Source organism: Chiloscyllium plagiosum, unplaced genomic scaffold (genome assembly GCF_037043375.1).
Source record: "Chiloscyllium plagiosum isolate Xiang-an unplaced genomic scaffold, Cpla_swu_hap1 HiC_scaffold_8, whole genome shotgun sequence".
NCBI classification, from domain to species: domain Eukaryota; kingdom Metazoa; phylum Chordata; class Chondrichthyes; order Orectolobiformes; family Hemiscylliidae; genus Chiloscyllium; species Chiloscyllium plagiosum.
This window is the reverse complement of record NW_028270146.1, coordinates 96,455,285-96,467,440: the sequence shown is the minus strand read 5'-3', so window position 1 is coordinate 96,467,440 and position 12,156 is coordinate 96,455,285. Positions and strand designations below refer to the sequence as shown.

At 43.6% G+C, this 12,156-nt stretch overlaps 1 protein-coding gene across 5 annotated transcripts in view; it reads left to right on the top strand.

The window, feature by feature from the left end:
- The window catches only part of LOC122554015 (metastasis-associated protein MTA1-like), a 171,821-nt gene that overhangs the window by 112,808 nt on the left and 46,857 nt on the right, over positions 1-12,156 (top strand). The gene's annotated exons all lie outside the window — the stretch shown is intronic.

Genomic DNA, 12,156 nt, shown 5'->3' with positions numbered 1-12,156 from the left:
CCACATTGATGCCCTGGGGTTGTAGTGTTCCGAGGCGGAAGATGAGGCGTTCTTCCTCCAGGCGTCTGGTGGTGAGGGAGCGGTGGTGAAGGAGGCCCAGGACCTCCATGTCCTTGGCAGAGTGGGAGGGGGAGTTGAAATGTTGGACCATGGGGCAGTGTGGTTGATTGGTGCGGGTGTCCCGGAGATGTTCCCTAAAGCGCTCTGCTAGGAGGCGCCCAGTCTCCCCAAGGTAGAGGAGACCGCATTGGGAGCAACGGATACAATAAATGATATTAGTGGATGTGCAGGTAAAACTTTGATGGATGTGGAAGGCTCCTTTAGGGCCTTGGATAGAGATGAGGGAGGAGGTGTGGGCGCAGGTTTTACAGTTCCAGCGGTGGCAGAGGAAAGTGCCAGGATGGGAGGGTGGGTTGTAGGGGGGTGTGGACCTGACCAGGTAGTCACGGAGGGAACGGTCTTTGCGGAAGGCAGAAAGGGGTGGGGAGGGAAATATATCCCTGGTGGTGGGGTCTGTTTGGAGGTGGCGGAAATGTCGGCGGATGATTTGGTTTATGCGAAGGTTGGTAGGGTGGAAGGTGAGCACCAGGGGCGTTCTGTCCTTGTTACGGTTGGAGGGGTGGGGTCTGAGGGCGGAGGTGCGGGATGTAGACGAGATGCGTTGGAGGGCATCTTTAACCACGTGGGAAGGGAAATTGCGGTCTCTAAAGAAGGAGGCCATCTGGTGTGTTCTGTGGTGGAACTGGTCCTCCTGGGAGGTGTAATCCAGGTAGCTGTGGGAGTCGGTGGGTTTGTAAAAAACGTCAGTGTCAAGTCGTTCGTCATTAATGGTGATGGAGAGGTCCAGGAAGGGGAGGGAGGTGTCAGAGATGGTCCAGTTAAATTTAAGGTCAGGGTGGAATGTGTTGGTGAAGTTGATGAATTGCTCAACCTCCTCGCGGGAGCACGAGGTGGCGCCAATGCAGTCATCAATGTAGCGGAGGAAGAGGTGGGGAGTGGTGCCGGTGTAATTACGTAAGATCAACTGCTCTACGTAGCCAACAAAGAGACAGGCATAGCTGGGGCCCATACATGTGCCCATGGCTACCCCTTTGGTCTGGAGGAAGTGGGAGGAGTCTGGCACACTGACCTCTACACCGCTGAAGCCAAACGTAAACTCGAGGACATCTCTTCCTACTGCCCCCTCAACCATGACCCCACCCCCATCACCAAACCATCATCTCCCAGACCATATAGAACCTCATCACCTCAGGAGATCTCCCACCCACAGCTTCCAACCTCATAGTCCGGGAACCCCGTACTGCCCGGTTCTACCTCCTTCCCAAGATCCACAAGCCTGACCACCTTGGCCGACCCATTGTCTCAGCATGCTCCTGCCCCACTGAACTCATCTCTACCTACCTCGACACTGTCCTATCCCCCCTAGTCCAGGAACTCCTGGGCCTCCTTCATCGCTACTCCCTCACCACCAGATGCCTGGAGGAAGAACGCCTCATCTTCCGCCTCAGAACACTTCAGCCCCAGGGCATCAATGTGGACTTCAACAGTTTCCTCATTTCCCCTTCCCCCACCTCACCCTAGTTCTAAACTTCCAGCTCAGCACTGTCCCCATGACTTGTTCGGACTTGTCCTACCTGCCTATCTCCTTTTCCACCTATCCACTCCACCCTCTCCTCCCTGACCTATCACCTTCATCCCCTCCCCCACTCACCTATTGTACTCTATGCTCCTTTCTCCCCACCCCCACCCTCCTCTAGCTTATCTCTCCACGCTTCAGGCTCACTGATGAAGGGCTTTTGCCCGAAACGTCGATTTCGAAGCTCCTTGGATGCTGCCTGAACTGCTGTGCTCTTCCAGCACCACTAATCCAGAACTAAGGAATGCCAACCTCACAGAGGTACCATATGCTGGATGATAAACTGAGGCTCTTTCAAAGGGACAGAAAAAATCCTAGAACACTATTTGGCAGCAGGGTATGTTCGACTGGGGATCCTGACCAATATTAAGCTCTCAACCAACCCGTCATTTATTTCATTGGTGTTTGTCAGAGCATGCAGTATGGACATTGGCTACCACATTGTCTGTATTACAAAAATGCTACAATTCAAAACTACAGTACTTCATTGGTTAAAAAGTGCTTTGGAACATATGAGATTTTGAAGGATGCTGTAGAAATATTAGATTTTGTTTCGAACAGTAGTTCTTAGTATCCTTACTCTTGCCAGAGAATTTCCATCTTTTTCAGAGCAGTGTAGCTACTGGCCTCGTAGCTTTCTCTGACAAAAATAAAATCCAATTTCTGTCACAGAACCTAAGATCCTGGAGCAATAGACTTATTGAAAAAGCCACGGCTATTATTCTGGTTCCAGTGCAGACTCTAAAATCCTGCTACTAATTGGCCTTGCTGGCTTCATCCTTGTAGACCATAAACTGAGTTTCTCAGCCCATTATCTGTTAGTTGTTCTCACCACTGTAACATCTCCTATCTCTATTCCATTTACAACTGAAACTTGATTTCTATCTTTGTCGACTATACACTCGATGATCATAATAGTTTTTTTGTCCATCCTCCCATTTTGTGCTCTCCATAAGCTTCAGTTCATTTAAATTTGTGAAGCCAGTATTTCATCATGCATTCATTCCTGCTTGTACACCTCAGCTCCCACACTATCCAACTTTAATCAGTCCCTAAAATCCACCCATTTGGTAACAGATTTAGTTATCTCTCCTAATATCTCTGGATTGGTTCAAGAATCTGGCATGGGAAAGGCAGGAAGGACTCACTGAATGCTATCTTTCTGACAAACCTCCTCTTTGCCTCACAGCTCCATGTCTTCCCTCTTGCCATCCCTCAACTTAGGCCAGTAATGATCCTCAGCGTATCACTTTGATGGTGCTGCTATCTAATGGATCTGCTGGTATTGATTCTAGGGGGCATTTGAACGTGTCATTTGAACCTGTGTCCAACTTAATTTCAGACAATGTATTCCATTTCTTAACTATTCATTGTGGGAAAAAGGTTGTTCCTCATCTCAAATTTTCTTCTTTTACAAAACATTTTCAAACTGTGCCTTCTGGCTCTCAGTCCACTTTCGAGTGGGAAGAGTTTTTCCCTATCCATTCTGTCCAGACCTCCCTTGATTTTGAAAACTTGTATAAAATCACCTTTTAGCCATCTCCTCATCAAGCAAAACAGTCCCAAATTCTCCAGTCTGATTTTGTAACTGAAGTGTCTCGTCCTCGGAAGCATTTCTGTCAACATTTCTACAGGTTCTCCAATGCATTCGCATCCTTCCTCAGATATGGCACCTAGAAACATATATAATACTCCAGCTGGACTCTAACTGGTGTCTTGTATAATTTCATCATAACCTCCAGCTGTTGTAATCTCTGCCCCTATTTATGAAACCTGAAATACTGTCTGCTTTATTAGCAGCTCTGTTTATCTGTCCTGCTACTTCTAGTGACTTATATATGGTATACCCAGGTTTTTCTGCACCGTCACATCTTTTAGAATAATACCCTTTATTTTATATTGTTTCTCCATATTCCTTGTACCAAACTGCATCATCTCACGTTTCTCCATATTGACCTTCATCTGCCTCAGTTCGCCCACTTCACCAACATACACTGTGCTCCTCTCAGTTCAAAATTCTCCCCAATTTTTTGTCACCTGAAACTTTGAAATTGTTCCCTTCACACAAAGATGGGGCAGCAAGGTGGCTTAGCACTGCCGCCGCACAGCACCAGGGACCCGGGTTCGACTCCAGCCTGTCTGTGTGGAATTTGCATGTTCTCCCTGTGATGACGTGGATTTCCTCCAGGTGCTGCGGTTTCCTTCCACAGACCAAAGATACGCAGGTTAGGCGAATTGACCATGGGAAATGCAGGGTTATAGGGTATGGGGGTGGGTGCGCTTCAGAAAGTTGGTGTGGATTCCATGGGCTGAATCACCAGCTTCCAGACTGTGGGGATTCTATGATCTCTATGATGACTTACATTTATCTGGAAAAACAAGGGTCCCAACACCAAACCCTTGGAATCTCTACTATAAACCTTGCTCCAGCCTTAAAAATATCCATTAACCATTACTGTTTCCTACCCCTCTGCCAATTCAATGAGATCATGGCTGAACTAATAGTCCTGAACTTTGCTTCCCTGCCTTTACCCCAAAAACCTTCATTCCTTTAATGATTAGAAATCTGTTTTTCTCAGCCTTGAATGCACTTAATGACCCAGTCTCAACATCCCTTGGTGAAGAAATTCACAAATTCACTGTCCTCGAAGAGAAATGTACACCTCCTCACCTCTGTCGTTATTGGGTGACCCTTTACTCTAAGATTAATGCGCTCTGGTCCTCAGCTCCCCATAGGCGAAACAACCTTTCCGCATCTTTCCTGTAAAGCACCCTAAAAATATTACCTTTTAGCAAGTTAAAAATCACACAACACCAGGCTATAGTCCAACAGCTTTAATTGGAAGCACACTAGCTTTCGGAGCGACGCTCCTTCATCAGGTGACTAACAACTGATGAAGGAGCGTCGCTCCGAAAGCTAGTGTGCTTCCAATTAAACCTGTTGGACTATAATCTGGTGTTGTGTGATTTTTAACTTTGTATACCCCAGTCCAACACCGGCATCTCCAAATCATATCTTATAGTAAGGTCTTTATTCTCCTGTTGTCTGTCTATCTAGCCTAGTGGTACCATCACTAGATTATTAATTCAGGGGACCCGGGTTTGAATTCTGCTACAGCAGATGGTGGAATTTGAATTCAATTTTTTTTAAAATCTGGAATTAAGAATCTACTTATAACCATGAACCCATTGTCAATTGTCAGAAAAAACTCATCTGGTTCACTAATGTCCTTCTGGGAAGGAAATCTGCCATCCTCACCTGGTCTGGCCTACATGTGACTCCAGACCCATAGCAATGTAATTGACTCAACTCTCCTCTGAAATGCTCCAGCAAGCCACAGAGTTGTATCAATCACAAAATCTTGGAATTGTGGGCTAACCTACAGAATGTGGACTTCAGAGGTTCAAGAAGGCAGCTCACCTTCTCAAGTGCAAATAGCTAGATGGGCAATAAACGTTGGCCAGCCAGTGATGTTCACAAACTACAAGTGAATTTTAAAAATCCCCCAAATATTAAATTTTTCTTGTAAGAAAATCCCTTCATATCCTGGATCAATCTGGTGAACCTTCTATTGACCAAACGCAATGTCTTTATATCTTTATTTAGATAAACGGAGCAAAGCTGCTCGCAATATTCCAGTAGTGACAACTGCCTTGTATAATTTTAACATGAGTTCCCTATTGTTACACTCCATTCCTTTTGAAATAAAGGCCATTTGCCATTCCTATTATCTGCTAAACCTGTATGCTAGATTTTTGCACACGAAGACCCTCCAAATCCCTGTGCTGCAAGTGCAAAACCTCACAATTTTCCACATTGCATTTCATCTGCCAAGTTTTTTTCTCACACTTATGACCTATCTATGATTCTGTGTTTTTTTTTAAGTCATCCTCACTACTTGTCGTCCTATCTATTTTTATATCATCAGCAAACTTAGCAACAGTACATTCACTTCGGTCATCCAAGTCATTAATATAGTTATGGACCCAGCATTAGTCCCTGTGACATTCCACTAATTATAGGTTGCCATTCAGAAAATATCCCTTTATCTCAACTCCTTGTCTTAGTTAACCATTTTAATATTCTGTCCCCAACACCGTGGGCTCTTGTTTTATCAAGTAGCCTTATGTGTAGCACCTTATCATATGGCTTTTGGATGTCCAAATGTACTACATCAACTGGTTTCCCTTAATCTATCTTGCTTGTTACCTCCTCAGGTAACTCTAACAAACGTATCAGGCATTATTTCCCTGCATGAAGCCATGTTGATGCTAAATTCTTTACATCCTTTATACTAGATTGTAACATTTTCCCAATGAAAGATGTTAAGCTAACAGGCTGACAGCTGCCTTTTTATTTCTCCCTTCATTTTTGTGTAAGGGTGTCACATTGGCACTTTTCCAATCCTCCAGGACTTTGTAACAATCCAAGAATTCTAGGAAGATTATTACCAATATATCCACCATCTCTGAATTTGCTTCTTTTAAAATCTTAGGATGCAACGCATCAAGTCCGTTGTGCTTTACCCTGTTAATTTCCCTTGTACCTTTTCTCTAGTAATAGCAGTTGCATTTATTTCCTCTCCACCTTTAGCCCACGATTATTTTGTATTTTTGGAATGCTGTTACATGAAGACTAATGCAAAATATTTATTCAACTCCTCTGCCATTTCCTGATTCCCCATTATTATTTCCCCAGGCTCATTCCCTGAGGGGCCACATTTGCCTTGGTCTCTCATTTCCTTTTTATATATTTAAAGAAGCTTGTGCTGTTTGTTTTTATTTTGTCTGCTAGTTTGCCTCCATAGTTTACCTTTTTCCTTTGGTTTGGTCATCTTTTGTTGGCTTTTAATACTTTCCCAATCCTCTGGTTTCCTGCTAATCTTGGCCACATTTTATGTTTTTTTCTTTTAATTTGATTCTATTCTTATGCATAGTCAGTTTATGTCCTTCCTAGAATCCTTCTTCTCCTCCCCGCTCCACCTCTTTCCGTGAGTTACAAAGAATTTGCTTAAGTTGTCTCTCACTTTAAAACTGAATGCTAAATTCTACCATTTGTGGTAAATGTTTTCTCGGGCATCTTTACTCTGAGATCATTTATTAAACCTGCCTCAATATACATTGCCAGATCTAAAACAGGTTCACAACGTATTGGTTTAGCAAACTGTTCCAAATAAAGTCGATCAATTCACCTCATGTCTACCTTTGTCAACTTGATTTTTGCAATGTGCATACAGATTCAATTCACCCATGATTGATGTATTGCCTTTTATATGTGCCCTCATTAAATCATGAATGAATCTGTCCTCCTGAGCACCTTTTAGAGGGCCTTCCTCCCCTTCTTGTTTCTTAATCACACTCATATAGATTCTGCATAATCCGATCTTAGATCATTTCTATTTACTCCATGTAATGTTTGGAACCAGGTGGATGGCATCGTCTATGAGATCCTTGATTGGAGTTGTTAACCTAGGCCAAACAGGGAACTCTGGCTAACAGATATAAACAGGAGGTTCTGAAGGTGTCCTTAGTCTAGGTGTTGCTTTGAGGTGGCTGGTCAGAGCCCATGTACTGTGCACATGTAAATAAAGGGTGACTTGGTGACAGCATACAGGCCTTTGTACAGTTATTTCACTCCATCTGCTTCTATCTGCATCAAGGTATCCACTACCCTTCCCTTCCTGGCTGTCCTTCTGAAATGTCACATACCTCTGAATATTTAGTTCCAATTTTGATCTTGTAATCACATCTCTGCAATGACTTGAAGATCAAATCCATTGATCTCTATTTGAGCTGTAGGTTCATTTATTTTGGTTAAAGTACTTTGTGTGCATTTAAGTACCAATTTCCCTCTTTAAAGTTTTCCTTGTTTTATGCTTGTCCATACTGTCTCTTTCTATCTTGTTCCCTGAGTATTTTTATCAAAGTAGCCATAATGCACCATCTCATTTTGTTTTGTCACTCTGGTCGACGTGTTATTGATAGACTTTTGATTTACCTCTACAGTCACTTTGTTTTGACATCTTGGGTTGCAGGATGCAAGGTGGGAAATGTCAGCCTTTTAGTACCATTAGTTAATCCACAGCTTTTCCTGTACTGATTTTTTTCTCTCTTATGCCTGCTGCTTTTCTTGTAATCCTGAAATGCTATTGTGTCTTCTACTGTGAAGACTGATAGAAAATACATGTTCAAAACGTATGCTATGACTTTCTCCCACCCATTCGCACCCTCTGAGAGGCAAATGCTCCTTCAGCTATTCTTCTCCTTTTTCATATACTTGTAGCTTTTATTATTTGTTTTTATATTTCTTGTAGTTGCCTATTGTACTTCAATTTTTTGCCTTTTTGTTTTAGTAATCCTTTGCTGATTTCTAACACTGTTCAAATCTTCTGCCCTACCACAGATCCATGTAGCAGTGTGTGTTTATTTCTTTCAATTTGATACCACCCTTAACTTACTCAGTTAGACAATAGATGGTACATTCTTCTTCCTCAGTTGAATATACCTCCATCATTTTAGCTTTCAACCTCGCTTCCCAGTCTACTTGAGTCAACTTTGTCATTATACTCATATAATTGCCCTTATTTAAATTTAGGTCTCCAGTTTTTTTGATCCATATTTCTCGCCCTTAGACTGAATATAAAATTCTATCATGATGTGATCATTAGACTAGAGCATTTTTAATATGCGGTCCTTAATTTATCCTGCATCATTTCACATTGCCAGTTTCAAAATAGCCTGTTTCCTGGTTGCATCTAAGCTTCTGTATCAAATGCAATCTATGACCTCATCCTCTAAACATGGAACAATACAGCACAGGCCCTTCGGTCCTCCAAGTGCTGCATTGACACATTTTGCCCTTCCATATAAAACTGTCTTCACTTACAGGATCTGTATCCCTCCAATCCCTTCCTATTCATGTATTCATCCAGATGCTACTTGAATGCTGCTATTGCGTCTGCTTCCACCACCTCGTCTGGCTGAACATTGGAAGCACTCACCAAACTTTGTGTGAAACACTTGCCTTGTACATCTCTCTTAAACTCCATCCCCACCGCCCCTTTCTACCTTGAATCTGTGTTCCCTAGTAATAGACCCCTCTACTTTGGGGAAAAAAGCTTCCTACATTCCACTCTATCCATGTTATTCACAATCTTTAAAACCTCTGTCAGGTCACCCCTCAACCTCCTGTATTCAGTGAATACAAACCCAGTCTATCCAGTCTAGAATCCCCCATACCAGGTAACATCCTGGTAAGCTTTTTTGTATCCTCTCCATCCTTCTGGTGGTGTGGTGACCAGAACTGTCTGCAATATTCTAAGTGTTGTCTAACTAAAGTTCTGTAAAGCTTATATAACTTGCCTATTCTTAAACTCAATGCCCCTTCCAATGTAGACATGCATGCCATAGGCCTTTTTTATTACCTTATCTACCTGCACTGCCACCTTCAGAGATCTGTGGACTTGCACAGCCAGATCCCTCTGCACATCAATATTCCTAAGGGTTCTGCCATTCACTGTATAATTTTCACCTGTACTCGACCTTCCAAAATGCCTCACCTCACACTTATATGGATTAAACTCCATCTGCCATTTTTCAGCCCATACCTCAAACTGATCTATATCCTGTTGTATTCTCTGACAATCCTCAGTATCCGCAACTTCACCAATCTTTGTACCATCTGCAAGCTTACTAATTAGACCAGCCATGCTTTCCTCCAAATCATTCATGTAGATCATGAACAGCAGAGGTCCCAGCACTGATCCCTGTGGAACACCACTAGTCACAATCCTCTATTTTGAAAAGCATCCTTCCACAGCTACCCTGTGTCTTATATGACTAAGCCATTTCTGTATCCATCATGCCAGCTCATCTGATACCATGTGACTTCACCTTTTGTACCAGTCTGCTATGAGGGACCAAATCAAAGGCTTTACTAAGTTATGCGTAGACAACATCCCTCATCAATCATCTTGGTCACCTCCTCAAAACACTTGATCAAGTTAGTGAGACACAACCTTTCCCACACAAAATCATGCTGTCTATCGCTAATAAGTCCATTTGCTTCGAAATGCATATAGATTTGTCCCTGAGAATCCTTTTCAATAATTTCCCTACCACCAACGTGAGGCTCATAGACCCGTAATTCCCTGGATTATCCCTGTAACCTTTCTTAAACAATGGGATAACATTGGCTATTCTCCAGTCTTCTGGGACCGTATCTGTGACCAAGAAGGATACAAGGATGTCTGTCAGTGCTGCAACAATTTGTCCTCTTGCCTCCCTTGGGATAGTCCCTTGGGACCTGACTTATCTACCTTTATACTTTTTTAAGATGTACAACACCTCTTCCTTTTTAATAGTGACATGGCTTAGAAATTTGACATTCCCTTCCCTGAGATCATCATCCACTAAGTCCTTACTTTGTATCGATGTTAGATTAGATTACTATTAGATTAGATTACTTACAGTGTGGAAACAGGCCCTTCGGCCCAACAAGTCCACACTGCCCCGCCGAAGCGCAACCCATCCATACCTAACACTACGGGCAATTTAGCATGGCCAATTCACCTGACCTGCACATCTTTGGACTGTGGGAGGAAACCGGAGCACCCGGAGGAAACCCACGCAGACACGGGGAGAACGTGCAAACTCCACACAGTCAGTCGCCTGAGGCGGGAAGTGAACCCGGGTCTCTAGCGCTGTGAAATTCTCTTTGGTCAAAGTATTTGTTTAGGATCTCTCCTACCACCACACATAGATTCCCTCCTTTGTCCTTGAGTGGGCCAACCCTTTCTCTGGCTTCCATCTTGCTTTTTATATACGGAGAAAAAGCCTTGGGATTCTCTTTAATCTTGCTTCCTATCCACTTTTCATGACATCTTTTAACCCTTCTAATTCCTTGTTTAAGTTCTTCCCTACTTTCGTCATATACTTTAAGAGTTTCATCAGTTCCATTCTCCTCGACCTTACGTATGAATTATACAATCCCTACAGTGTGGAACCAGGCCATTTGCCCCAACAGGTCCACACCAACCTCCAAAGAGTATCCCACCCAGACCCATTCCCCTACCCTATGTTTCTACATTTCCCCTGACTAATGCACCTAACCTACACATCCCTGAACACAATAGGCAATTTAGCATGGCCAGTTCACACATCCTGCACATCTTTGGTCTGTCGGAGCACCTGGAGGAAACCCACACAGACATAGGGAGAATTGCAAACTCCACACAGACAGTCGCCCGAGGCTGGAATTGAACCTGGGTCCCTGGCGCTGTGCGGCAGCAGTACTAACTACTGTGCCATCCAATACTTCCTTTTCCATTCTAACCAAGGTCATAATATACCTGGTCATCCAAGGTTCACATAACTTGCCACATCTATCCTTCCTTCTCACAGGAACGTACCGCTCCTGAATTCTTATCAACTACCATTTGAAGTGCTCCCACATGTCTGATGTGGATTTACCCTCAAACAGCTGTCTCCAATCAGAATTCTTCAGTTCCTGCCTAATATTGTTGTAGTTTGCCTTCCCCAGTTTAACGCCTTCATCCCAGGACTGCTGTTATCCCTATTCATGAGTATTTTAAAACTCACGGTATTGTGGTCACGACTCCGAAAATGCTCCCCCACTGAAACTTCACTCTCCTGACCAGGCTCATTTCCCGAAACCGGGTCCGGTAATAATTCCTTCTCTGGTTAGACTGTTTACATATTGTGTCAAGAAACCCTGCTGAATGATCCTTACAAACTCTGCCCTATCCAAGCCCATAGCACAAAGCGAATCCCAGTGAATATGGGGGAAGTTAAAATCACCCACAACAACAACCCTGCTGTTTTTACATCCTTCTAAAACCTGTCAACATCTTCTCTCTTCTGTCTCCTGCTCGCTGTTGGGAGGCCTGTAGTATACGCCCAGCATTGTGCTTTCACTTTTCCTATTCTTGAATTCTACCCATATTGCCTCGCTGCACAGGTCTCCTGCAGTACAGCTGTGAGATAGGAGAAACTGAGGACTGCAAATGCTGGAGATCAGTGTCAGAAAGTGTGGTGCTGGAAAAGCACAGCCAGTCAGGCAGCATCCGAGGAACAGGAGAGTCGACGTTTCGAGCATAAGCTCTTCCTGACTCTCCTGCTCCTCGGATGCTGCCTGACCGACTGTGCGTTTCCAGCACCACAGTTTCTGACAGCTGTGAGACACTCCTTTACCCCTTTTACTCCCCCACCTCACACCTGAAACATCTAAATACCAGGACATTCTGCTGCCAGTCCAGTCTCTCTTTCAGCAAAGTCTCCATAATCGCAATAATGTTACAGCTCTAAGTACTAACCAAAGCTGTAAGTTCATCTGCCTTGCCTAATATACTTCTTACATTGAAACACAAGCATGTAAGACCACTTACCCAGCTCTTTTCAGCAGCATTTCCCTCACCGTTCGTGTTCTTAGTCACGTTTGCCTTGGTTTCTATCTCTCCCTCAATTCCTGCATCTACTGCCCTCCTCTTCTGGTTCCCATC